A 6,303-nucleotide genomic window follows, 5' to 3' on the forward strand; every position below is an offset into this window, starting at 1 on the left:
TATATATATATATTGTTGTTAGCCAGTAAAGATGGAAAATATTTAAAAGCACACTTTTATTTCTAATGAATGTCCCGGTGTTTTTGTAAATGTTGTTCTGTCTGAGCTGAGGCCTTAAAGACTCTTGGACTTGGATGTTGTTTAAACTGGGAACCTGCTAAGTGTTGAAGAGCAGGGGAATGAAGAGAACTGACGTGGCCATGTGTTTTAGATAAGGCTGCCCTGTGACACTGACTAGTTTGATTAGTCAAGAGCGAAACACTACAAGGCCCTTTGTAAACCCCTGTGAGTGGAGACCACACAGCAGAGGGAACAAAGAGGAAAGAAGCAGAACATTGATAGAGACTGATGACAACAGTCAGTCTTTTTTACTGCTCCTTGTCAACCTTTACATTCCCTCCATGAAACATTGTCAGCTAAAGAAATCCCCACATTTTCCTTTGATTATTTATTTATTTATTTATTTTTTGTTGTTGTTGATCACTGAGGCTGCATTTCAATGCACAACTGACTACACCTTTTCTACAAGTGCTTCGGGCGTTGAGGTTGAAGCAGTTTGAGCTCACCCTGCAGTTCATGGGCTCTCACCCAGACCAGTCTTTCATGCAAGTTACTTAACCACAATGCATTTCTGAATATGTTGGATGTTTTTTTTTGTGTGTGTGCACTGAATGAAACTTGTTACTTTAAACTGATTTTAGTTGTATAGTTTTTCAAGTATCCTTTTAATAATTGGTCCTTATTTAAGGATGAGCCTTTTCAAATACTTTTAACAGTTGCGTTCAGTTTTCAATGAGTCTGGTTTCATTATTTTTATGTAACGACAGAGTATTAGGGCTAGATTATGAGATTTTTTTTAAATCATGAAAATAATGTCAATATTACTAGAATAACGTACCAGAATAAAGTCAAAATACTATGGGAATAAAGTCAAAATATTACCAGAATAAAGTTGTACTAGATTTAAGTCATAATATTTCCAGGGTAAAGTCATAATATTACTAGAATAAATCATACCGGATTAAAACCAAAATAATAAGAAAAAAAAGTTTTACCAGAATAAATTTGTACCAGAATAATTTTTAAATAATACAGGAATAAAGTCATTGTTACTAGAATAAAGTTGAAATAATATGAGACTAAAGTCATAATATTACCAGAATAAAGTCATACCTGAATAAAACCAAAATAATACAAGAAAAAAGTCTTACCAGAATAAAGTCATACCAGAATAAAGCTAAAATAATACGGGAGTAAAGTCATAATACTGCCAGAATAAAGTTGTAATATTATAAGGACTCCTTCACGAAAATGCAGTCTTACCTAAAATAAGGAATGTTGAGCTCCTTGTGAAGTTATAGGCTACTTTAGTTTCAGTGGTATTTAACTCTATGGATTCATATAATAAACTTAAACCATAAGACATTGCAGTTAATGGCTGCATTGACAGATTTCATCATCACATAATGTGGATGGAAACATTTTACACTAACAGTGACCCAAAAGTATTCAGACTACTTCATAAACACAGTGACATGCATCGGAGGCTGTTCACAGCAGGTGTGAGCCGACCCAGGAACAGAAAATGGTTATGTCATGTAATATTAGGACTTTATTTTTGCAATAAAAAAAAATACAGTTTTTTTTTAGTCTGTCCCTAATACTCTGCGGTATGATCTGACGTTTTGACCAAAGTTGTACTTTTTTCACTTTTTATTTATGGTTGTGTTACACTATTTCATTGTGTTTAATGATCATGTTTATTCATCTCGAACCTTAAACTTTTAGATTGGGAGAGTAAAGAAACATAAAAATACACAAGACTTGTTGCTCCCAGAGGAGGTCAAAAGGCAAACAAAGATCCAGGGTGAACAAGTTTAGGAATCTATATAAGAAACTACAAAAGGGTTACGGCATAAGGAGAACAAGTCACATGAGAGACAAGTGGAAAGAGAAAAAGGCTAGAGAGGGGGAAGAGGTGGTAAAGCTGTAAGGGAGAATAACAAAAAGGAAGAGTGGGGTTATAGTTTGCTGTAGCAAAGAGAAAAATGGGGGTTGTTCTTTTACGGAGAGGGATTGTAACAGGTAAAAGAGCAAAGACAGAACTCCAGCCATCAGGTCAAGGTGAGTCATGCAAGAAGCCTGTGGAGATAAAGGTTTTACAACCATATTGTTACCAGAGCGAACTCGCCACACCCCATGCATATTCTCTTTGAAGAACACGCTCATGTTTTCCTCTTTTCTTGGTAAGAGGGCTCCATTGTACATTCAGTGTCAGAAAACCTTTTTCTGTCTCAGAACTTTCTTCTCCACGCCTCTCTGTTCTACCCTGCTAACTTCTGCAGTGTTCCCTTTCTATATGCCTTCCTTTTCCTTACTTAACCTTCAGGCAAATGGAATTCACATAGAAATCCACGTCTGATCCCTTTGTTTCGCATTGATTTCACTCTGAAAATACAGTAGGGGATGAGGATTGTGCTGGATTTTTTTTCTTTTTTTTTGGTGGTGTGTTTTCTCATCTATGAGCGTGTACGTTTGTATCTCTGGGAGTTTCGTTCCTTATGTATGAAGCGGCTCCATTTGAGAGAGCCTGCATTTTTCATTCTTATGCCCGGGGGTTGAGTTAAGGTCCGAGGGGTCTGCCAGTCAATACCTGGTCATTGTATCTGCGCCCATCTTCATCTCCCATTCTGTTTGATCCCTTTTTCTTCATGTCCAACCTCATTACATTCCCTGACCCTGTGCTCTGCCCTTCACCCAAACCTACTATGGCGTGGTAAACAGAGATGCTGGCCGGGTTGTCTCCCATCGAGACCAGTAAAGAAAATCACAGGTTTGGTCACATGCCAGTGAGTGAGACTGCAGTCTCATAGTTCTCTCTCCCTCTGCTTACAATCAAAACCACCCTGTATTTGAATTTTACACACAGCAATGTGTGTGTGTGTGTAATGCACACATCTTGTTTGCTTGTGCAGACATATTGTGGTTGCAGTGTTTGGTATAAGCTTAGAGGAGGATTATATTGTGTATAGCTTTACGGGAACGTGTCTCCTTCCTGTATGGAGCCCAGCCATCCATACCTCTGACTGTGTTTATGCCTCCCGCCTAATTCCATTCATCCCTTCTTGTTTTTGCTCTTGGTTTTATGAGACCCCAAAAAGCTGGGTTCTCAGCATCTGGTGTTTGCATGTGATGAGCTGCCCCCGTGGCTATTTCTTTGTATAGTTCTTAAAGAGATTTTTTTGTTCCCAACTTGCAGAATGAATAACTAGTTATCAAACTATTTACCTCTTTTGTATCGATGATTTCAAGCCTTGTCAATTCTTAACATGAGTTATTTTGTCTAAGCCGTAGACGGAGATTATCTGGTTGTGTTAAAGTTTTCTTTCTACAAAAAGTTCATTTCGAAAGATGTAAAGTTTTTTTTTCTTTAATTTTCTAAATTCATACATCTCCACTCGCTACAGCTTCAGCGAGACTGGCATGAGAAAATACTCTTGAAAAAAAAAACGAATCTTCAAACGTTCCTTCCACTAACAATTTGATCCTTTCAACTCACTCATTCGTTTCTTTCTTGCTCTCTTTTTCTCTTTTTAGTGTGTTGAACTAAGGCAGTGATGACTCCACTGGGTGTAGGTTTATGTCTAATGACTGTCCCTACATTGTGACTTATTACTTTGATTAATATATCATCATAAAGACTTATGAAGGACCAGTCGGCACATAAAAACACACTTTTTACACTTGTACATTTGAATGTGTATGGATTTGTGAAGGAAACATAGTATATATATGTACTGTATCTACTTTGCATGTATTCATGAATTTCATGTTAACATGTAGGTGTTTATTTTGATGTGTCATTAATTTAATGTGTGTTTTTAAATGAGTAAGTGCGAAGTGGTGAGAAGCCCCTTTAGTCCCAGGATGCAGAGGCTCTAGGGACAGTGGGGGGTGGGGGGGGGGGAGAGACAGGCTTTTCATAGTTCCGTCTAATTGGCGTACAGGGAAAGAAACTGGAGTCAGAAACTGGGATCAATGTTAATTAAAATGGAAGGCCCCATCCAGACATTTAAAACGTGCAGCTATGCTAGCTTTACATGCATGAGCTGGGAGGAGCATAGCTTGGCCAGAGAGAAAGAGTGTGTGTCTTTTTGTTTGTAAGAAGAATAAAAAAAAAAAAACAGTTTTGAAAGGTGAGGCTGTTTTTAGAGATGCATCATTTTTCTATCAAACTAAATACAAATGTTTGGTTTTAAATTTCCCTTAAACACACTTATCATGTTTGTTTCGGGCAGGGGTTTAAACCATTATCGTTTATACCAAATTTAATAAAAACTACAACTGAAAGATCTTTTTTAAGGCTCGGTCACACTATACAACTTATGCCAACTTATGAAACATTTTTTATGTCTAAATTGTAGGGGTGCAACAGTACATGTACCCGTATCGAACCGGATCGAACAGTGCTTTAGGTTCAATACACACTTGTATCGAACAATACAGATTTTTAAAATTTATTTTATCAACTTGTCTTCTGAAGATGCTCTGTGTTAAAGGATCAGTGGATCTGTGTTCGACTACTCCACCTAGGCTGCATTTTCGAGCGCAGATCCACTGAGAAACTTGCTGCTTCAGCAACATTTAATTTAAAAACTGGACTTTTGAGGTTAAACAAATGTTCATAATTAATTTCAATAAATTACAAGTTAAAAGGGGCATGGAAATTTCTCTTTTTTGTATCAAAAAAATATCAAACCGTGAGACTAAAGTATCGAACCGAACCGAATCGTGAATTTTCTGTATCGTTGCACCCCTACTAAATTGCTAATAAAGTTTTATATTTCATCAATTTGTTCAAATTACATTATGTACACGCCAAAAAGAAGCTTCCTGTTGATTTTTTCAATTCCATCTTCAATGTAGACATCTTTAAAATGTTCATAAGTTGGCATAAGTTGCCTTTAGGGCCAGAAGTTAGATTATTGAAGTGGTCAACTAGTGTGATCTAATCAAGATGTTTTTCTCTTTGTTTTAGTGGCATTGATCACATATTTGCGAACAGATTGATGGAAAAACTTCAAGTTTCTGTTTTAAGTATAAAAGCCCCCCAAAAATAATTTTATGATTGCCCAGTACACACACACACTTAAAACTGAACACTTTTCCACTCAGTTTTCTCTACCACCTAGTAGGTGTCAATAACGCGTTGGTTTGTTAGCAGTCTGTTTAAAAGAGTAGAAGAAGAAATTAGTTGAAATGATTTCTCACCAGGAATTTCACAGTGTTTTTATGTATTTGTCTGACTGAGTGAATCATAAACATCTGGACTGCACATGCTTGCCCGCTGACGGAAACAGTGAAGCCTAAGAGATGACAACATTTACGGAGGCTTTTACGTTAGAGCAAACACAGAACCATGTTTTTGGTCTAAATCATCCCTTAAAAGTGACGAATGCTGTTTTTTTTATGAGCTGTGTGCTTGATGTCGGCTTCAGTTATGGAGAAGAACATTTTATCCTCCAGTATTTGCTGCAGTGTTGGTTGTTGCTCTTTGCCACAGCAAACATTTGCTTACTCTTCATGTAGTCCAGTATAAATTTTTCAGGCTGATTTTCATATTTTTTGACAGTAAAGCAGATCACTGTTTGCATTCTGATTTATTTCAGTCATCAGTGTTTACCTCTGACTACATGCTCATGTGAGAAGGGTTTAGTATTGTACAAATTGCCACTATCAATATTTTTGCTGCACGCCCACGACAAGGTGGTCTCTGAGGGTTAAACTTGGTTTTAGGGCTCAGATTAAAGGGTATATGTTCAGTCTTAGGTGGATTAGATCTTAGTTGTGATACATTAGATTAGTGAGGGTCCTCACAAGTGAAAAAACCTCTGTGTGTCTGTGTGTGTGTGTGTGTGTGTGTGTGTTCTGCCACCAGCAGCTCACACCCCTCAGACAGACAGCAGGCATGCGTGTGCAGTGTGTCTCTCTCGAATATCAATGAACCATACATACACACTCACCAACAGAGGGGTACACACACACAGAGAGAGAGAGAGACACAGACACACACACACTGAGGCCTCAGAGGTCAGAGAGTGAGTCAATCATCTAAACCGCTGCGACGACACAGGCTGAAGAAAGGAGCAAGTGTGTATTTTTCTGTATGCGTGTGTATTTGTGTGTGTGGATATGCATCTTTAAGTGTGTGTGTGTGTGTGTGTGTGTGTGTGTGTGTGTGTGTGTGTGTGTGTGTGTGGAGCGAGAACACAGCTGTAAGCATACCTTGGTCTTGGCCCTTCT

General features: G+C 37.8%; 1 protein-coding gene across 1 annotated transcript in view; it reads left to right on the forward strand.

Moving 5' to 3' along the window:
* Positions 1 to 6,303, forward strand: part of nek7 (NIMA-related kinase 7) — a gene marked incomplete in the record, with an annotated part of 74,518 nt that overhangs the window by 50,915 nt on the left and 17,300 nt on the right.

This window comes from Austrofundulus limnaeus, unplaced genomic scaffold (assembly GCF_001266775.1).
Source record: "Austrofundulus limnaeus strain Quisiro unplaced genomic scaffold, Austrofundulus_limnaeus-1.0 Scaffold41, whole genome shotgun sequence".
In the NCBI taxonomy this organism is placed as follows: domain Eukaryota; kingdom Metazoa; phylum Chordata; class Actinopteri; order Cyprinodontiformes; family Rivulidae; genus Austrofundulus; species Austrofundulus limnaeus.